Source organism: Mus caroli, chromosome 10 (assembly GCF_900094665.2).
Source record: "Mus caroli chromosome 10, CAROLI_EIJ_v1.1, whole genome shotgun sequence".
Lineage (NCBI taxonomy): Eukaryota > Metazoa > Chordata > Mammalia > Rodentia > Muridae > Mus > Mus caroli.
This window is the reverse complement of record NC_034579.1, coordinates 61,911,768-61,934,369: the sequence shown is the minus strand read 5'-3', so window position 1 is coordinate 61,934,369 and position 22,602 is coordinate 61,911,768. Positions and strand designations below refer to the sequence as shown.

The following is a 22,602-nucleotide window of genomic DNA, read 5'->3' as shown; positions in this document are numbered from 1 at the left end:
GAAAGTAAGTTAGTGTTTGGAGCAGGTGAGGGAGGACCAGAACCGCAAGGGATGCTTGCAGTTGTCCAACTGCATTTGAATCCCTCCCTTTAGGAAATTCCTGTCTCCTCCTGTTCCTTTCAGACCAGGAGACTAGTTCGCCAATAAGTAATGCCTGTCTGAGCCACTGGGTGGCACTGGCTGGCCTGAGATCTGGGCAAGAGGAAGAAAGAAAAGAAAGGAAAGGAGTGTGGGAGAGAGTTATGGAGGCAGGGGAACCAGGGACCTAAGAGGAAGAGGGATCCAGACAGAGTGAGATGATAGAGACTAAGCCACCGGCAATGGCAACGGCTCACTGTGAACGCTCTGTGCTGACATCCATTAAAGAGTGGCCCAGATCTGAGCAATCATCACCCATGTTCATGTTCCCAACACCCACTGTGGTTCCTGGTAGCCATATAATGCTCTGGGTTTGCTGATAGGTGAGATGATCAGAGAGACACAGTCTTCAGGTAGGGGTGTGTGTGTGTGTGTGTGTGTGTGTGTGTGTGTGTGTGTGTGCGCGCGCACGCTCTGTCCTATCCTTTCAGGACTATCTGACAGAGAGTTGAGACCTTAACCAGTGGACTTTTCGAGCAGTGGTAAATCTTTGCATTGCAAAGAATGGAGGCAGAAATATCAAGACCCCAACTGTCTGGGGCTCAGTAGATTCGTTTTATACTAGGATGGGTAGTAAATATGTTAGTCTCAGCAAGGCACTCTGTCTCTTTCATAGTTCCCTATCTCTGCCACTGTCATGTATAAAAGCAACTCGTCCACATGGTTGTGGACCACAAAAGCTTCACTTTCATAAACAGGCAGCAGGTTAGGTCTACCCATGACTTGTTCTGTTGGGTTCTTCCAAGGTGATCTTTCTAATTCCCCAACCCCCAACCTGTCCTAACAACTTCCAACTCCAAACTTAGTTCAGGACTACCTATTGATTGGTTCCTCTGAATCTAGGTTGACTCTAACCCCATAAACTTGTTAGGGAATCTCGGGGGTGGGGCCTGTAAATGGCCTCCAGGGTAAATACTACCATCTGACCATATTCAAGGGCCGTCTCAGAGAGTGTTCCAAAGAGACGTGACCTCTGAAGGTCTCAGGACACAAGGCTGCTGAAGATGGAGAAGCTATCTAATGTGAAGGAGCAGGGTATGGGGGAGGTAGGGGAAAGGTGTGGTCGGGGAGCAAGTAGAGCATGGAGTCTCGGGATGCTCCAGCGGCAGGGAGCCAGTTTCAAACCAGATGAGAACGGTCAGTCCCACCTCAGACCACGGGGGACTGCCGTTCATTTCTGGAACCTTCCGGCCACACCCTATATGGATCCTCTGACATTCAGAGCCTTCCCTGATTCCTGCTCTCACTCCCAACCCTCACTTCCCTTCTCTAATCCTAACATGGAAACCGCTAACAGTGATTAAGCTGCTTCCCAGAGAGGGTGTTAGTGTTTCCACAAGTCCAGGGAGCATTTTAAGAAAAACATGCAAGAGCCTGGTGTTAATGCCCCTCTTTCCCTTTCACTCTCTGTCCCCTTAAATCGCAGTACACATGACCTGTGACAGAGCACTGACTTGAGGTCCCACTTTGTCGGAAACAGAGACAAAGGCATTGCCTGTCCACTCATGAAAACCCAAGACAAGCTATTGTGGTTTGCACAAAAGCACCTTACTATTTTTCTTTGCTTTTTGCAGTGATAGGGGTGGGGTGGTCAAACTCAGGGCCTGTGAACATGCAAGGCAGATGCTTTATCATTGAGCTACACCCAAGCTGACATCATAACTAGTGGTCTTGAGTGGCTGGAGGATGGCTCAGTGGTTAAAGCAACACTGCATAAGCCTGTGGTCATGGGTTCAGATCCTCGGTGCCCACATTAAAGGCAGGCATAGTAGTATGTACCACAACCCTAATGATGCGATATGAGCTCACCAGCCAGCAAATGTAGCTGAAATGGTGAACTCCAAACTCCGTGTCCAAAACTGAGATAGAAAGTGATCAAGAAAGACATCCAGTGTTGAACCCTAACCTCTGGAGACATGACTACATGAATGAATGTGTCTGCACACACAGACATACACACATCCCCCTACCCTGCAATACACACACACACACACACACACACACACACACACACACACACACTAATTATATGTGAACCACAGGATCTTAATGACAAAGGTTACCCATAATTCCCTCACCTACTTCTTCCTCTTGCTTGGGAAGTGGTGTCCTTTCTTAGCCCTCCTCTTATCTCCCTATATGATATGAAGACTTCCAACTCTGCTCAGTCAGTCCTAGCTAAAGTCAGCCCACACACAGACCACTACTAGGAAAAATGACTCAAGGCTAAGCTGGACTAATCAGCCCGAAGTAACATCCGGGCCAAAGATAGGTCATATAGGTGCATGCTGGTCCATCAGTGGCCAGGTGAGAAGGGCTTCACCTGTCTAGGCTAATATCATTGATGATATCAAAAGCCCAGCAGCTCATGCCAAACCTGGACTTGGAAAGATGCTGAAGGCTACAGAGCGCATGGAACAATGCGCAGACAGAAACTGACTCATACCGACACTTCAGAGCATGAGGTATTCTCTAGGGCAACATCACACTATGAATTCCTAGCAACTGTTCCCAGAAACCCCTCCTCCCTTATAGGATAAGCTAAAAAAGTGCCTCTGCTTTCTTGGAATCAGGAGCACCTAGCATGCCTGCCTTCTTCTCTCAAGACCCTGCTTAGCTCCCGGTCGGTAATAAACTGTGACAGGCAAAGACAGGTCACTCCAGAAGCAAAGGCTCGGAAGACAGTTCCTCACCTCGGAGGGGCGATACCAAGACACTGGAGCTGACCAGGAAGTGGAGAACTTGGAGACCGTAAGGATAGATTTGGTGACCCTCAGAAGACCCTCTTCATGGAAGCAGCTCCTTGGCCTATGAACAGGTTCAGCCTTGTGATAGGAATTCAGACCTACGGAAGTGATGGAGATGCAGTCACATCTGGGAAGTCTTCCCTTTTGGAATGTGCATTCCACAGAGGCTGAGCTTGTGGCTTCTCAGCTGTCTCCTCGGTGACTAATGCCCCTGATACACGGAGTCTACTTTCTGAGTTGCTTGGGATTGTCTCCATTTCAAATGTGCCAACTCACTGGTGTATTCCCGAAGCTCTGGCTATTTCATAAACAGCTTGAACGCAATTCACCCTAGTGGCCGTTACAGTAGAATGCACTTAGATTCAAAATATTCATGCAAGATTCTCGCTGGATGAAGAAATGCTAACTACTCATTAGGATGAAGATGCACTATGTCTAAAGATGTTTAAATGTAATTTTCAATTAAAAAAATCATTGGAATACATTTGACAGCATCAAAAATCACTCTAGGACTTTGTCTTACTGTAAAGACATTTTGCAAGGAAAGAAGACATAGGTGTCCCATGGACTCAAGAGGACCATGCTCTACAAAGCGATTTGCAAAATGACATTACTGGTAAGCTCTAGTTCACCAATTATAAGATGAATATGTAAGCAGTAGACTCCTCTATCCCCAGAATTAGGGAGCCTCTTCTGTCAGTTGCTTGTATTGTCTATTCTAGTCCAAAGCTTTTTCCTTCATAGTGATACATATGTTGATAGTATATTTTGAGATTGATGGCATCTTAGATTCAACAATATATAGTAATGAAGAATCACCATCCCACGGTAGAGACTTGATAATACATTTTTCCACATGTGTGTGTATTTGCATTGGTGGAAGTACACATGCGTGCCAGTGTACGCATGGGGCTGTGTGTGTGAGCCCTGAAGTTGCAGTTGGGTGTCTTCCTCCATCACTCTCCACTGTCTTTACTGAGGCAAAGGCTCTCCCTGAATCTCAGCTAGTCGGCTTGCCTCAGCAATCCCTTCTCTTTGCTTCCCAAGCAAAGAGAAGGGCAGCCACCGTGCCCACCTGGTTTCTATGTCCATTCTAGGGATGCAATCTCTAGGTCTCATGTGAGTACAGCCAGTATTTTATACAACAAGCCATCTTCCCAACCCAGGTTCATTGAGTGGATAAACACAAGTAGGTAGTCAATCCCATAGCTTCTTTTGTTAATTTGAAGGTATTATTTATTTGTTTATTTATCCTTTGTTGTTGTTGTTGAGGCAGGGTCTCTCTGCATAGTCATGGGTAGTCTGGAACTCACTCAACATATGGACCAGGCTGGCCTTGAACTGATGGAGCTCCACCTGCCTCTGCCTTCTGAGTGCTGGGATTAAAGGCGTGTTCAACCACACCCAGCTGAAGAAATTTATTTTTAATATGTTATTAAAGATAAAGTTTGCAGGAAATTATACATCCACTCTGTAAGACACAGTTCTTGTTAGCAATTTCTCTAGCCTCTGCCCAACAGTTACCTAGTAACAGCCTGTGTCTCTGCCCCAGGCAGGAGCCAGGAGCCAGGAGTATAAGACTGCTCAGCTCCTTTCGATTTCTCCTGACAGACTTTTCTTTTGCCTATTATTGATGGCCGTATGGATGGACATCTTCATCAAAAAAGTAGTTCACCATGATAGTACAGGTGTATTGATGACCTCCGATTTACCATCCACATATGTGCCTGTTCTCCGGTCTTAGGAACCACAGTTTATGTTTAGTTTTGTGTGTATGTGTGTTGTATGCATGTGTACACACCGTGCTCATGCGTGTTAAGGCCAGAGGTCAATATTGAGCATCATCCTAATTTACTACCATACTTTTTTGAGATAGGGTTTCTCCCTGAAACCTGACTTTACAATCAGTTAGCTAGCTAGCCATTCAGCCCTGAGAATCTTCCAGTCTCTCCTCTCAGTGTTGGGTTCCAGGGACCTGCAAAGGGACCACATGTTCATACACGCCCTGGAAACCCAGACTTGGGTCCTCGTGTTCACACAATGGGTAGTCTGCCCACTGAGTCATCTCCACAGTCATCTCCACATACCTGGTTTTGAGATTGGCAGGAAAAGCCTTCAAGCTTGCTGTCTTCGGGATGGTGTGAGTGCCACTGCCCCATGAGCTACACTAACTTCCACAATGCTGTTCCCAAAACTGGAGAGGAAAAGGCAGGCAGGATGGTGTTCAGATAAGTAGCAGGAGATTCTTATATCAGAGGAGTCAAATGTGAGCACCTGAGTATGTTCCCTGACATCGGAATTGCGAATTAAGAAGCTAATTTTGGCTGTAGAATATAAACATTCTCTGAGAAAATTATTTGCAAAATCACCCTAATAAGAAACCTTAGCTTTTCAAATAAATTATATAGAGATGGTTTTAATTACGGAGACGTTGGGAATTCAAAACATGCTGTTATTCATTAATGGCTTTGTCCCTGGGGGAGGGGGAGATCCTAAATTGGGTGATATGGAAGTAATTGCATTTTGTTTTCTTTTAAAACTTTTAGCTACTTTGTTACAAAACTCTACATGCAAAAGATCCTGGGTCCTTAGTACAGTGTGAGCATCATAGACAAATTGCGGCAAGGCAAAGACATCCACATGTCAGAATATTGATACTCCTAAGTTTGGGGGTGCTAGGCCAGCAGGTGTATAGGCTTAGTCATCCGGTGGTGATGGAGAGAGGGTAGATGAAGCTACTCATAATCTTTGAAATGGGGAAGGGGGAGTCACTTGTTTTTTCTAACGTTTCCTTGAAACTGCCACAGAAGGGAATGGGGAGATGGCACCGAGGGAACTGTGAGAACAGACTACCCGGTAGGAACAAAGAAAGTGGGCTTTGGAATGAAACTGCTGAGGATTTCAAAAGCAGGCTTCTTGCTGGCTTGGTGAGCTTCAGAAGGACGTTAGACATCCGGTGTCACTTTCTCCAGAAGTTGGCGAATAGATCACTCAGGATCAATCTGAAGGGTGTGTGATTAAGTGAGGCAGATGGATGCTCTGAAGAATGTCCTGAAAAAGACGCCTGCCACTGATTGGGCTCAGGGTCAGCCTCAGGAGCTTTTCCCCCAATATGCACATGTGGGCTGATGTTCACAAAGCTCACACAAACGCCATGGTAACTAGATTATTATGATGTCCTTGATATTTCTTATATGGCTTCTTATTGTCTTTTTGATGACGAATAGCCACACAGCAAAGGAGTCATTAGGCTTGATGGTTATTTTATCTGTCAGGAAAATTCCTGTTGCTAACCACTAAAATAACCACTAACAACAACAAAAAAAAAAGTAAACCCGTTTCATCAGCTCAACTGTCCTAATTTCTAGTAGTAGGCACCACGTGTCTCCAACCATGCAAGAAACTGTGCTCACCACGTATCAAGCTTCAGGTACTCATTTTGGGGACAAATGAGACAAATGTGAGCAGAAAATGATGCGTCCTTGTTGCCCATCTGAGGACAAGGATGTGGCCTCTTCGTGAGAAAGCGAGAGTAGGGTGGAAGGCTAAATGCTCTCGATTTAAAATGATAATTTGCTTTGCAGAAAGACATCCGAGTTTTGTTCGCCCTTGCTTTTCTGGATGCTCCAAGAGCACCTGGCACACACCGAGGGCTCCAGAAGTGCTTGCTGAATGAATGCACTCATGACTGACTCAGAGCAAGCACCTGGTCCAGAGCTTTTTACAAACATTGTTGCCAGCTGTGACCCCTTTCTTCAGAGAATGCCTAACCGTGCACACTAGTACAAGTGGTGCCTCTCCACTCCAGGTCAAGCCCCATCTCAGAGATGATGATCCGATGATCCGTATTTGACCAATGATACACAGCATCAGGACTGACCTGTGGGGGTCCTTGTACCAACGGTGTAAATGGCACATCCCCCGTTCCCAGGGGGGGCATATGGACACCCTCGGGTCACCCTGGTGCTTACTTGGTTTTAGAATGGGAAGCTGTATGATGGAATAAATGGCTTCAAGAGATATCACTAGGTGACTCTCAAACTAGGTGTTTTGGAGGGTCTGTCGTAGCTTCCTAGCTATCTGTGCAGGAAATGAGTTCCCAACTCGGATATACAAAAACAAACAAACAAACAAAAAACCAACTAGCAACAAACCAGTGGATATGGCTTCTTTATGATCTGTTTGTCTCTGAGAAGTGGATGAGATTTGGGGAAGTGACTCTGGAGCCTGGAGACCCCAGAATCCTTCCATATGAGAGGAGTCCACACGAGAGTGCTGAATCTGAAAGAGAGATCCACCTTGTGCACTTCAAAGACTCTCATACTTGCTTGGCTTCTGCCCTGCTGTTGTTCTTCTATCCCAGCCTTTCCCTGGCTCTCCCACCTGCTCCAGGACAGGCCACCCCTAGCCCCACCTGGAGGATCTCTCAGGTGGACAGACAGGCTTTCCCTTTGTGGTGGGTGCTGATAAAATCCCTCTGCAACCCTTACCAGCATCAACGGCATCGCATCTTCTCTTCCTCTTTGTTCTTAGGGAGACAGCCTCTCACAGATGGGAATTAATGTAGAAGCCAGATAAATGTGTGAGTCCCCGATACCAAAAGCAGGTCTCAGTCACTACATAAAATAGCTCTTAGTGAATGCACAATGGTTGGAACACCCTAAGGCAAAAGGACCTGTTCACTAGCTGATACTGTGACCAAATTCCCCAAGTCTGCCTAAAGAGGGAGCTGTTTCCTTGGAGTGTGGGCATGAGGGGGCTGCTAGAACTCTGCTTGCAGGCCTGCTCTTGGGAGACCAAGACTAAGTTTGAAACAAACCTAAGTGGCACTTTCCTGAGTTCCACATATAGGAGATGGATGAGCACCAGGAGAGTCAGACTCCTGTTCCGTTCGCCTAAGCTCCCAACAAGGTGTGCTTTAGACAGACAGGCTCAGTGTCTAGACCCATAAAGTGCGAGCCTGGGAGGAATACCCTCCCCCACCCCTCCTCACTGCTCCAAACTAGGGCTGCTTGTGCTTGTAAGGTTATCAGGGAGTCCTGGAAAATGTGGAAAGATCAGTTCGGAGCCGTTTGCTTCCTGGAAGAAGTTTGCCAAGCTCTCCAAGTCTAGAGCTTTGTTTATGATCTGGGAAGAAAGAAGAGCGCCACATTTGTAGCATTTTTGTCAAAAAGGAATGAGGGGAAATACATGCAATGAGTTACAATTGTAAACTCTTACTTATGAACTGGTGGAGTGTACATACATGCATGCAGTGTGTTTCAGTGAGCATGCATAGACACACACACACAAACACATACACATGGAGGGAAACAAAAAACATTCTCAGCCGTGTCATCTTCTACCACAGTGAAACGCATTGTCTGCTTCTTCTAGTGATTCTCTACACATGAGCAAAGCAGCGTCCCAGAAGAAAAGCTGTGTTTGCAGTCCACACAGTGTTGTCCAGGTGCACCTCTATATCGTCAGGAAAGAAAGGGACACAGGCCATGTGGGCATGAGACAGGAGAGCTGATAGTCTAGTTTACACATTGGATGGAGTATAAATACACACATACACACACACACACGTGAGATTACTTTTGTTGCTACTTCATAACTGGAAATTTGCACCTGCTATTGAACCATAATACAACTATCTGCATTTTCCAATGGTCTTTGGTGACCCCCGTGAAAGGGTCAGTTAACCCCAAAGGAGTCACGACCCACAGCTTGAGAACCAATGCTCTACCAGGCTCAGTCCTTCCTCCAACCTCAGACTGACTGACCATCAGGTCTGTATGCACCACACAGCCATAGAGCAGGAATCTAGTGCCACACAGTCTCAGTTTGTAGAGTGAAGGAGAGCCAATCCTGGTTCTCTTAGGAGTACAGGGGAAGACTTAGACAATTGAATCCACGGTTACACTGAAGAGATGTGGCAAGCATACTTACACTGCAGAGATGTGCAAGCATACCGGATTCTGCGGATGTGCAGAAGGGACCTCTAGTCTGGGACATAAGGAATGAATGTCTCACACTTTTTCCAGGGTTGGATCTTAACAGAAAATGTAAATTTGCCATTTGAAGTGGAGAGGGAGGATATACAAGGCGAGAGTTTCCCTGCAACTCCGCATGAAAGGACGATGTGACTGAAGTGGATCTAGGGTCATTCTCTGAAGGTTGGGAATCATGGAGGGGTAGACAAAGAGTTCCTTGCATGGCCTCTTGTTCATGGACCCTTTGCTTGCACGTGGACATGAGAGAGTGTAGTGTATGGGAAACTACTGTGGTGCAGGAGTGGCTTTTGAATCAAGAGATGAAACTAGATTGGCATATGGCCATGGATATTTAGAAAAACTGGAACTGAACAGCGTACGGGTTGGAGGTGTGGGTGCACAGCAATAGACAGCAGGCAGGAAGGGCAGGGGTGGGTTAAGCACGGGATTGACACAGGGTCATAAAGACGAATTGGAAGAGGAGAGTTGAGAATGGAGCTTAGTGGTCCAGGTGCTTGCCAGGTGTCTTAGTTAGGGTCCACCACACCTAGTATTCGTGAGGCTCCAGCTTAATCCTTACAGGTAACTACTTCACAGAGATTAGGACAGTACTTAGGACAGAGAACTACCAGAGCTTGGTAATTTGATGAACAACAGGGAAAAGTTAAACAAGGAAGCAAACAAATCTGTAGACACTAATGGGCCTATGGGACAGCCCCATAGCTCCAGCATCAAGTATTTAATAAATATCATCTGTATATAGGCAGACTCTATGGCCCTCCGTCTTCCAGAGAGAAATTTGTTCTCACATAACAGAATAAGAAAGTGTTAGCGTCCCACCTCCTCCATCTTGGCTTCTGGCGTGTGGTAGTTCTGCTGTGATCTGGGAAAGGAAGAAAGATGACCCTGGGAATGAGCATGTGACAACTGAAGCTTTCAGAAGGAAGGCCATCGATCAGCACAGCAGGGAAGAGGCGAAGTTCTGTTCCTGCCAAGGGCATATAACCCAGCAGTCCTGTAAAAAACGTAAAGATGAATTCGCCCTTAACTCAAGATTTCTTCTCTTTCGAGTGTAGACAAAGAAATCAGTAAGATACAAGAAGGAATCTGAATGTTTTTCAAAGATATTCATTGCAAGGTTGCTTATAACCTTGAAAATCTGAAAATGGCTGTATCATACAGGAGTAGTCGATGGTCTTCGATAGACCAAGGGGAGTCTGCTCTGTGGCTGAGGGCCTTCCATAGAGTGAGGACTGAGAGAGAGAGAGAGATGTCCTGAGGACCTAGTGAGGCTCTGACACCACTGCTTTACCAATGGAGATGAAGGGTTCATGGCAGCCATCTATACCAGGAAGATCACCTCCCCTTCCTAAGTATCCCAGGCATTGATATTTGAGTATCCCCAGGTCTACGGAGGAAGCATCTGTGTGGTGTGCCACCAAGATGTTCTCCATCAAATGTCCTGCATCCCCAAATATCCCCACGTCTGTAAATAGGAAGACATGCAGACTCACTGTGCAAATAGCATTGGATTGGGCCCTTTATTTATTCTGCCATACTCTGTGCTAAGCCCCAAGGAGAACCTGACAAGGGACCATGATCCCTGCACACAGTAGACACTGATGCTTGTGTGCCCGATATTACAGTTTCTCTTCTGTGATGCTAAGCAAACCCTGGCTCTCTTTGGCATCTCAGTATAATCCAACTGAACAGTGTATCTCACCTCCTTTCTGTGTCTAGTGATATCCAGATAATCCCATTCCCACCACTGAAAGGGAAGACGAGCCATTATCAGAGGGGCAGACTTGGTTACTGACACCTTATTGCATATTGGGTCAACTTTTTGCGTACCTCGAAACTAGATATGATAAAGGACCAGCCATTTTAGACCACTGGGCGAGAGCCAGAAGGAAAACAGCCACAGGATAAAGATAGCTGAGCAGAAATATACAAGGAAACAGGGCACCTCATGATATAAATTTGGGTGTGAGCCGGGCGTGGTGGCGCACGCCTTTAATCCCAGCACTTGGGAGGCAGAGGCAGGCGGATTTCTGAGTTCGAGGCCAGCCTGGTCTACAAAGTGAGTTCCAGGACAGCCAGGGCTATACAGAGAAACCCTGTCTCGAAAAACCAAAAAAATAAATAAATAAATAAATAAATTTGGGTGTGGTATGATGGTACAAATCCTTAATCCTGTACTCAGGAGGCAGAGGCAGGTGAACCTCCATCAGTTTGAAGCCAGCCTTGTCTACATTGTAAATTTCAGGCCAACCAGTGCTATCAAGTGAATCCTGTCTTAAAAAACAAACAAACACCCCAAAGGTATCATGAAATTGTCCTAACGTTATCTATCCAAAAAAATGTATTTTTAAAACTAAATAATCCCCTAGTTTCCCCCACTATTAATTGGTCAGACTTTTCACTACTTGCAGCTGTATCTGTATGCCCTTTTAGCAACTTCTCAAGTCTGTGGCCCAGGAAGACACATTAATATCTAATAATTCATATCTAATAAGTTATGGGATCCAATGCAATAAGCAACTGTGCAGTTAAAACACAAGTGACATGGGGTGCAGGGGGTCAGCTGTTTTTTTGATGGGAGAAGGTTTTTCTGGGAAAGGTCACCTGTCTGACAAGGCTTTGTGGGAAGCAGGAATGCTTAAGTTGGGTCTAGTCAGAGTCTCTAGCCAACCACTCAGGAACAGCTATGGTATGGAGAGATGATGAAACACACACACACACACACACACACACACGGATGGGAAGTGAAGTAGCATGCGGAACAGAAGAGCCTGTGATGATATCATAGTAGCATGATAAATGGAAGAGGCTATAATGATGTCATAGTAGCATGATAAATGGAAGAGGCTATGATGATGTCATAGTGGCATGTCAAGTGGAAGATGCTATGAAGATGTCATTTGACTGGAGGAGAGGATGCCTGTGAGACAAGGTGTAAGATCATATGAGGTTATATAGCCAAGTCATATAGAAGACTCCAGGGTCTTTGGACAACTCACTCGACTGGCTCTTCTTCTTTCCTTAGCTATAAGGAAAAAGGGTTTGCTGACAGGAGGAGAAGGTGACTGTGTCTAAGCGACAGCCCCACAAGGATGCTGTGAGAGACTCTGCTGGAGGCTCCACTCCGTTGTGGGACATGGAAGTTTCCATGGGAAGTACCCATCTCGCCCTGCCCACTTGGTTTCACACTGTATACTGTGCTGAAGACAGTGCTGGCATTTCAGCTTGAACACTAAGCGGTGACTCAGAGCCAACAGAAGTGTGGACCGCTGTTTACTCAAAAGGAAGCCTTTGGTGTGACAAATTAGAGTGGGCTGCTACATTGTGCAGGACTCATGAGCCAAACAGCTTGGAAATAGCACATACCACTGTGGCAGGTGATTCATTTCTTGTTCTGTCTTCTCAGGCAGGACATCAGATGCCAGTCCAGGCAGACTCAGAGCCTGTCAGGCTCCCGCTTAGTGCCTCAATACTGTGGACATACTTTATTTCCTATGACACTACCATTGACTTGGACAGTTCTGTGGGAATGTATGTACTTTCAGTCTAATTAACCTTGTGGTGTCAAATGCTCCCCTCTCCCCCAGAGTAAAACTTGTAAAGTTCAAAGGTCACAAGTGAATTTTCAGATCTCCGGAAGGTCCCATAGTTTTTTTAAAGAATATTTTAAAAAGCAAATATATTGAAATCTATCAAGTACAAGGAAGCTTTATACTTCAGGGGTACGGGTAATGAAGTGATGACCCAGGCCTTGAGCCTAGCTTAACTTGAGAGACAGCCCAAACTTACTCTGTAGGCCAGAGGCAGCAGAGCCATTCAGTATAAAGATCAGGATTTGAAATATGTCCCTGGCACAGACAATGGGCAGCTCTGACTGAAGCCAAATCTTTCCTAGTTAATGCTACTGCACCCACAAATAGAAACCATAGTACCGGTCCCCCACAGAGGCTGTGAAGCTCACAGCATAGGCATAAAACAGTGCTGCTGTGTACTGCACAGTAGGTACCCAACCAATGACGGGTGATTCTAGGATGGCCAAGAATCCAGCGATGCGGTTGGGCAAGGCACTCTGCACAGCTCCACTAGGGACATCTGAAGCTGTACTTTGAGGTGTCGGGGACTTTTCCACCTCTGCATTGTTCCATGGTTCTCAGACCCGTGAGGAACAGCCTTGTCTGCAGAGGAGAAAACTGATGGAATGAAGCTTAGGAACATTTAGATGAAGGTCGGCTTCCACAGTCACTGAGGCTGCTTCCTGCCAGGTGTCAAAGGGCTTCCCCTCAGAAGAACCAGAGGTCCGTCTTTCATCTGGAACTGGCTAGGAAAGAGGCTGGCAAGTCACCAAATCCATCATCCTATCTACCAAGAGGTATTTAGCAGTTCCTAGTTAAATGGATTCTTTCCTCCCTCTTCTTCCTCCTTCCCTTCTTTCCCAACTTTTTTCCCTTCCTCTTTCCCTTCCTGTTTGGGGAAGAAGCACAGAACAAGAAAGCCCAAATTCAGAACAAATTCAGAAATCACTATAAGAGGAGAGGACGTTTTCTAGCCTGCCCTTCACAATTTCTGACTATTGTGTAACATGAGCTTTGTCTAACATCCCTCAAAGGACTATATCAGTATATGCCACACTGTTGCTAATGTGTATGTGCAGGGGGACCCTGGAGAAGGCAGTGAAGAAGGTAGGATAACGGATAAATGGGCCCTGACCCAGGCACCTCACACATGCACACCCTCTGGGACCCACTAGTGACTCTTGACTGGCAGTTGCAGGAGAGACTCAAGAGCCTGCCTTGTTCTCTATGTTTGTAAGGCTCTTGTCCAGTGGTATTGGACAAGCTTGCTGCTGTCCTTATTTTAAGGCTCGTGGTACTATCTGAAGCCATTAGATCTGGGCTGTTAATGCAGTTACTCTTGGGTTCTCAGTATTGCTCATACCGACTTGTTGAAATCTATAGAAAATGTTGAAATTAACTGGAGTTGAAACAATGGTTCTGTAAATACGTCCCAAGAGAGCCAGGGCTGTTAATTAACCTAGAAGCAGTTGTTCCCTATAAGATGTCATGCTGTGCCTCCTTACTGGCTCTATTGCCTGTCACTCTTCAAGAGCTTGTGAGGTTACAGCTTCCTCTTTTAGCAGAAAGTGTCCATTCCTAATTGAGGTCCAATCAGAACTTGGATTCCCCACTGTAGAGCAATATAACATGATGTTCCCTTCTCAGTTCACTAAAATGCATGCACAGCCCCACAGGGAGTGCTCAGAAGAGGTGTCTTAACTGCCCCACGCTCACCAAACACAAGGAGCTTGGCAAGAGCATCCTCAAACACTTCTGTGTACACTAGGACAGAGCATTGAATGGGTACTGAATACACTTAGTCAAGTTAGGAGACTGGCTCACTATACATGATGATAAGAGAAGCAAATGTTGAATTAATAGTTTAGGCTTAATATGGCTTATATGCACACACTTACACGTGCACACGCACACTCATAAGTAACAGCAGTTTCCTTCTGTCCCACCAGTGAGACCTCATATGATGCTACAGACTGGCTTTCTCAAAGCATGAGTCCCTGAATCTGAACCTCTGCCCAGGGCCAGCCACACCCAGCTTCCCTGGGAAGCCTTTTCAGCCTCAAGCTCCAAGTTCTTCACCATGACATAACCTTGCAATGGGGGAAACAAGCAAGCCTCAAGGGAAGTCCCTTGGCTTTCTGCATGAGACTAAATAAAGTCTGTTCTGGAAAACATGAAGTTATCATGGCTAAAAGACAATGGGTGTCTCCTGGTGGTGAAACGCTTCCCTCTGCCTTCTTTTGGGGAAGTTGTTAAAATGTCCTTCAGTTTCCAAGGAGCCAGGAGCCAGTGGCCCCAGTTGTTGGACCAGATACTGCACTCCCAGGACTATGAGTTGCCGAGGGCAAAGGGTTAGCTTCGCCTTACAGAGTTTTAGTAATGCGTTGGCAGCCGATGCAGATATTTTACACGCACTGGGAGCTCCGAGCATCCTCAGAGAGTGGATTCAGGCAGCAGGTTAGTTCTCACTCCCAAACCGTGGAGGTATTTCCAGTCTCCCTGGCTGAGACATAAAGCCTGACATATCTGCGCTCCTCATTCCAGTTTATTGGCCCCTGAAAGCATGTGCCAGGGTTCAGAACGGACCTCAGCCCCATCAGCTTCTTGGGAAGTTATTACCACTTATTTATATCAGACTGGTTCCAAGAGTTCTCCTAGGAGAAATGAATCGCACCACCCCTTTCTCTTTCTGAAACATACTTCTTAGTTTTACGTCTCCAGTAGCCAACCTTCTTCTTCTTTCCCATAATTTAAGCTCCATTTTTTTTAAATTTCCCACCGGCTTGAGAACCGCAATTCACAGTAACAGCGCCAAGATATCCCATGGCAACAACCAGTGTCCCAGAGAACCCTGGGAACTCTCCATACCAACATTGACCAATAATACTATTTTTTTTTAAAGATTTATTTACTTATTATATGTAAGTACACTGTAGCTATCCTCAGATACTCCAGAAGAGGGCATCAGATTTCGTTACGGATGGTTGCGAGCCACCATGTGGTTGCTGGGATTTGAACTTGGGACCTTTGGAAGACCAGTCGGCGCTCTTAACCGCTGAGCCATCTCATCAGCCCATGACCAACAATACTTTTGCACTGAATGTTTACCATGAGTCAGGTGTCAATGCTCTACAAACGTATCACATTCGAGTTACAAAACTAAATTTTTATAAGGCACCTAAGTCAAGGTATTGCCTAAGACCAAGAAACATCATGTAGTTTGTCCACAGTCACAGCGCTAACAATCAACGTAACTGGCACTGACACCTCACCCACTCCCACAGCTGGGAGTGGGGTAGCTCTTACTGTTACAGGTAAGGGAACTGAAGTTTATCAAAACAAAGGTCTTGGGTAATTTCTAAGCCTGGCTACTTGTTATAATCATCTGGAGAGTTGAAAATAGGAGCAGTCACACTGTTAGTGCTTCTGATAGTGGCTCTGGGGCAGAGTCCCAAACATTGTTATTTTTAGGAAGCTTCCCATGGGGGATTCTGTAATGCAGCCCTATTTGATGACGTGTGATATACATGACAGCTCTAATCCAAAGCTTACCTGGCCTAAATGGTTCACACCCTGCAGCACGTCCAGGTAGGAAGTGTCAGGACCAGAAGCCATGCTTCCCTACCATGAGCCAAGGAGAGCTGAGCAAGTCTGCTCAACTGTAAAACAGAGAGAATCAGAGAGGCTGTGGAGATGGCGCTGAGTTCAAATCTCCGAAATTCATGTAAAAAGCTTTACATAATTCCAAGTGTCTGTAATCCCAGGGCTGGAGTAGGGAGATCGGGCTTGGTAGTGGCTAGCCCAATGGCAGAGCCTCATATACTATGGGTAGAAACTGTCAAAAATGTTACACAAGGCACATACACACACACACACACACACACACACACACACACGTCTTCATATGCACATATGCATCCAGGAAGCAGCCCCTTCAGCCACATTCTGGGTAGATTGCCCACGATGGAAGGTAGCTGAGGCACGGTGGGACTTGAGAGTGCTGAGCGCAAGCCTTCACACTTTGCACTGTCAGTCTGAGTGTGCAGGATCAACCCCCCAGCTCAGAGGAAACTCGGAGAGGAATCGCTTACAACTCACTTACCCAATCGTTTCCACTTAACATACGGTGAAAGCAGAACTCTGCGACATGTTTGCTCTGTCTGGTCAAAGGTTCTGCTTTTTTTTTTTCTGGAAGATCTTAGAAAAAGAAAAAAAGAAAAACTCAGAGGGAGAGAGAGAGAGAGAGCTTTGCAAACTTTCATCCATTCTGTGTGCATCTTTTCCAACATCTTCCTTTGCCTGTTTGTTGTCTTGCACTGTGCTAGGACAGAGAGCTAACAACATGTTGGAGATTTTGCTGGTCAAGAGCTGATACAGGTCTCTAGACCTGGAGTGAGAAAGCAGGCGCCCAGCCAACCTGGAGCCAGCAACTGGGATCCTTTGCCAGGGTCCCTCGAAGAACTTGGCATGCCGTCAACGTGCATCCTGTTTTATGACCCTGTTGGTAAAATTGTGTCTTAGACTGCACACAGAGAGGTTGCTCAAAGAGTTGAGTAACTACCCTGTTTCCCCCTTGGCTCCACTGTCCTCGATACCAATCAGAAAATACAACAGCTAAAGGTGAATCCCTGATACGAAGGCTCTCTTGGGGACAGTGGTGGTCTGACCCATGCCAGCTTCCTGATGGGTCAGGGACTGTTGTAAACTAGATGTTAATTATTTCGACCTTTAACCTCTATCTGACCAGTCACTAATATTAGAGTTCTTTTAGTAAGAGGTCTTGGGGTTATCATTCCTGGCAAAGTAGAGACTAGGGACTCATCTTGGATCCATGTACGCATAAGACGAACATGGGTTTTACTGACAATTAATTAGAATAACTTAGGTGGGGGGGTAAATGGCTATGTCAAGAGGCTTAAGTCCTTATCTACGTAAGTGATTTCTTGGCAATGTGTCTGCCATAAACTCGAAGATTTAGGATGCCTACATCTCCAAGACGTAGCCATGGAGAAAAAGAAATGCACTTATTCAATGGAAATTCAAGCAATACTAGAGAAATACTTGCCCTTTAGAAAAGCTGATTCAGGGCTGCATTGTGTAGGAGCCTCTCCCCATTGGATAGGAGACAGATTAGGAATGCATTTGTTGACAAAATACAACATAGTTTGCCCATGAGAAAGCAGTCCCTGTGGTTGCCACCAAATGACGGCTATTTTCCAGGGAGAACCCTGGATAAAGGAACACCAGAGACATGATTGACTCACAGTGACCCTTACTTGATTTAGCTTGATTCCTTTCTGGGTCACATTCCCCCATGTTCTCCAGCGGTGTTTCATGGCTTCCTACTGGTGTTGACCACTCAGGGTACTAAAGGTCCTAGGAGGGCCAGAATAAGGAAGAGGCCTGGGATTTCTCCTCTGTCCTGTCTGCCTCAACAGCCTCCCAGGCTGTGGTCTGGGGGTTTTGTAGGATTAGTTCCACTGGAGTTTCACATGGCTCATGTGATTGAATATGAGGACCCCAGTTGGTGGAATGGTTTGGGAAGGATTAGGAGGTGTGGCCTTGCTGGAGGAGGAGCATGTCACTAGAGGCAGGCTTCCATCTTGGGCCAGGATTCCAGGAACCCTGCCTTCTCCTCCTTTTCCTCCACAGCCTGAAAACTGCATTTTACTTAACTGTTGGGTTATTTCCCTGACCCTAATTGGCTTCTTATATCCTTATCTCCTGTATCCCCTGTTTCATGTGTTCAGACTTCTTGTTCCGTGGCTGTTTGTGTGAGAACAGACTCCCCCTATAGGCTCATGTGTTTGAATAGTAGGACCTCAGTTGGTGGACCTGTTTGGAAAGGATTAGGAGGTGTGACCTTGGTGGAAGAGGTGTGTCACTATAGGCAGGCTTTGAGGTTTCAAAGGACTCACACCATTTTGAGTTAGTTCTCTGCTTCTGTTGTGGTTTGAAATGTGAGCTCTTAGTTGTTTCTGCCTCTTCACCCATGGTTTTGCTTCACTACCACAGACTCCAACTTTCTGGAGCTGTAAGCCCAGTTAAATGATTTTTTTTAAAAAAAAATATGTTGTCTTGGCTGTGGTGTTTTACCACAGCAATAGAAATTAACTAAGACATACTCCATGTTTGATTGATTTTCACAGTTGCACCCTAAATTGTTTAGACAGGGTCATCCCTATTAGTCATCCTTATTTCCTTGTCTTCAAATGAAGGAGGAACTGATTGCCAAGATGTCTCTCAGTTCCCTGGTCTGTAAGTCTCTGGTTACCAAGGGATAGTATGGTACCGACCTCCTCAATCCAAAATACAATTCACACTCAAGATGTCCTTCAGTGGTTCCCCCTTGTCTCCCAGAGTAATATTTACTCTGCCCTTCAACTGAAAGGCAGGTTCAGAGTCTAGATAAGCGTTTCCCAACTTGTGGGTTGTGACCCAATTGGGAGTCAAATGACCTTTTCACAGGCGTCAACTAAGACCATCAGAAAACACAGATATTTATATTATGAGCCATAACTGTAGCAAAATTACAGTGATGAAGTAGCCACAAAAATAATGTTATGGTTGTGGAGTCACCAGAACATGAGGAACTGTATTAAAAGGTCACAGCTTTAGGGAGGTTGAGAACCACTTGTCTGAATAATTAGGAATGCAACCAATTTTATTTAAATAAAATAGATTTGGTGTTTCCTTCCTACCCATTTTCCCCTTCTGACATTGCCTTGTGCTTTTACTACCCGCTGTAAGTTTAGACAGTTTACCACATCAGCACCAATTGTTAAGACTACCTGTGGCTTGTAAGTCTTGATTTTCAATAGTTTTATTGAGCAGTTGTTTGGTTATTTTTGCCCCTACACAAATGGTGCTCTTTCTGATTGGGTGATTCCTATGCACCTAGATCATTTTTATCATTTAGTCATCTACTTTGTATCCTTGGAAACTCTTGGGCATCTTGCATGGCTTCTGTAGGTCGCTACTCAAAGATGTAAATAGTCACATGGTTTAGTCTTCCAAACAAGGCATCCTATACAGCTCCAATCCCTTCCTGACTCCTTTGCCCAGGCAGAGTCCCCATAGGGGTAGAAGTTGGCTCAGCTTTTCTGATTCCATCCTGCGGGCAAGGCCCAGGGACTTCCTCGGCTTCTTAGGGAGCTTGTGGGCAACCAGAGAACAAGAAGCAGGTGTTGTTGATAGCTGGATTTTGTCAGAGGTGACACACTAACTTCTAGAGCTGAACTCTGAGAGGAAAAGAGGAGTGTCCTCCCTGGGGCAGTGACAGAAGACTGGGAACCATTGTTTGTTTGTTTGTTTGTTTGTTTGTTTAGAACTAGGTGTGGCCGCAATCCCTGCTCCCTTGGTATATTAAACTGAAAGCTTTGGTTAGCCTAACACTATGCTGTGCAGAAGCTGGACTGTGTGGATTTCCCAAGAGTATTATTTTCTTTGGTCCACATGGGCCAAATAGGACATGTTTTAAAGATGAAGAAACAGCTTAGAGCATCAAGTAACTTGCCCAATAAGTGGGAAGTGATAGGGCCAGGAAATCCCCAACCACCCCACCACCCCACCACCCACTTGATGACAGATTACATTCTTGCCTTTTGCTTGTAAACTAAAATGTCCAAGCCTCCATTACCTGCTCTGTTGCATCAGGCTATTTCTGCCCGTCTTCCTGTGTTGATTTTCTGTCCTTGTCTTTCTATACCATTTTCCCAAAACATTGAGTTACACTCAGATAATAAGAGAAGACTAGTGTATTGACTCAACCTTTAAGGACACTTGTCACATTGAAAGAAGGCTCACGACAGTCTGAAATTCTAGTCCCAGAGAATCCAATATTCCCTCCTGACTTCTGTGAACACCTGGCACCCACAAGGAACACGTACAAGCAGACAAAATATTTATACCCATAAGGCAAAAATAAACAATTATTTAAAAAAGACAGCAAGTGTGTGACTTCAAATACGTAAGATTTTAGTAGCCTTTTGGGTAGTATACAGATGTGGCCCGCAGTGGATCCTCAAAATGTCTGAGAATAAGGGGATGAATCTGAGACTCATGGGTGACAGCCACTGTCAGATACAAGCATTCTCTTCTTTCTGTCTGTCTGCTTCTCTTTTATTATTTTTCTTTTTCTTTTTTTTTTTTTTTTTACTTTGTTCTTTTGAGACAAGGTCTTGCCATGTAACCAAGACTGGCCTTAAACTTTCAATCATCCTGCCTCCATCTCCCATTCTTACATTATAGATGTGTATCACCACACGGGGCTAGACAGAGCAGATAAACACATACACTTCTGCACCCAAATTCTGGGGTGACACAGCTTGCTCATATTCCAAGTGACAGTTGTGACACTCTCCATGGGAAGTCAGATGGAGGGTCTGTGGATACCTTCAGGACAGCAGGGGCCTGGCTGGACGTTATAGCTCTGATCTGAAATTGTATTCCTGCAGAACCTAGGTTGTCAAAAAACACGCCAACTATCCCTCTTCCCTGAGTTCTGGCCTTCTAGGGTCTCTGGGGGTGAGAGTCATCTGACCGATGAGGGCTAATCAGTGATGGTTTTACAGGAGACAGCAACAACACTTAGATATTCTGTTGACATTTTCTGTATCTTCACTTGCTTTATAAATAGCTCACAAAAGGAAGGGTCTGGAAGGAGAAGGCTCAACAATAATAAAAGCTAAATGGCCTTAAAGAAAGAACATTGGAAGACAGGCAGTAAAGAAGTGGAGACTAGGATTTTCTACAAAGCTACAAAATAAATGTATCTTTCCCCAAGAGAGAAAGAAGAGTTGTGGTGTGTGTGTGTGTGTGTGTGTGTGTGTGTGTGTGTGTGTGTGAAGGTGTATATGTGTATATACATGTCTATATGTATATATATGCATACACTTGTGTGTATATATCTGGGTGTGTACACACACTTGTATATGTGTGTGTTTATGTGTGTGTATGGTGTACAAATGTGTATATGTGTGTGTGCACGTACATGTATGTGTGCACATGTCTATATTGTGTACATGCATGCATGTGTGTGCATGTGTGTGTGCGTGTGTACCCAAGTCAAGAGGCAGAAGAGACAGAAGCACAAGAAAGCAATGGATATGTTATTTCATGAGATAATCCACCTACATTATCACTCTCTCTATAACACTACACCCATGTATTAGGTTGAAATTCCCTACATACTCCCTTCACCAGGAAGATATTCTGTGTCTCCTGAGATCGGAGCTCCACCCTTTTCTAAAGGCCAACAGACTTCTCCCTATGTTTCTGTCATCTATCAATGCAAACAATTTGCTTCAGCATCTAGATTCATCTTGAATTCTGAGTATTTCAAAACCATGAGCACAGCTCTTCCCATCTTCCAATCTCTCATTCCTGCAGCAGTGCCTGGCCCAGAGCAAGGCTGAATAGCTGACTGGTGAGAATGCTGCTAGAATACACAGGACTCTCAGACTGTAACCTGTGGGTGTGTGGCTGGCAAGGCTGCCTGTCCTTGAGAAGGGGAACAGCCTCATCAGTGGGTATCATATTTCCCTGGGTTTCTCATCCTTGTGACTTTAACTCTTACATTAGCACATGCTGAAATTGTCTCACATCTTTTTATATTTTCAGGATTAATGAGAAGGGCACTAGAAAGCATGCTGGAAGAATGAAGGTTGCTGGGCGAGGAAGATGGAACAGTGGGTAAATCCGCTGCCTTGCAAGCATGAGGCCCTGAGTCCAGATCCCCGGAACCCACAGAAAGGCAGGAGAGGTATCAGGTGTCTGGAACTCTGTAGGGCTGTCTGTGGCTGGATAGGAGGCAGAGGCAGAGTCTCAAGGAGCTTTTATGTGTGTCAGCTAGTCGGGCACACAAGCAAGAGATTCTATCTCAAACAAGGGAGAAAGCAAAGGCCAGTGCCTGAGGTTGTCTTTTGACCTACACAGGTATACTATAGCGCGCGCTCTCTCTCTCCCTCCCTCCCACCCTCCCTCCCTCCAGCCCTCCCCTACTTATTTCCCTCCCTCCCTCCCTCTTTCTCTTTCTTCTTCCAGGCCTCTCCACCTCTCTTCCTCTTTCCCATCCTCTCCCTCTCTTCCTTCCTCCATCTCTACCTCTTTCCCTCTACCCCCTTCTCTCTCTCTCTCTCTCTCTCT

At 45.5% G+C, this 22,602-nt stretch overlaps 1 long non-coding RNA gene across 1 annotated transcript; it reads left to right on the top strand.

Moving 5' to 3' along the window:
* The first annotated feature begins 11,786 nt into the window (after positions 1-11,786).
* LOC110302809 lies at positions 11,787-21,226 on the top strand. The gene is made up of 3 exons (XR_002378847.1): positions 11,787-12,261; positions 13,147-13,253; positions 21,095-21,226. It is a non-coding gene; the product is annotated as an uncharacterized LOC110302809 (long non-coding RNA).
* The last annotated feature ends 1,376 nt before the right edge of the window (positions 21,227-22,602 follow it).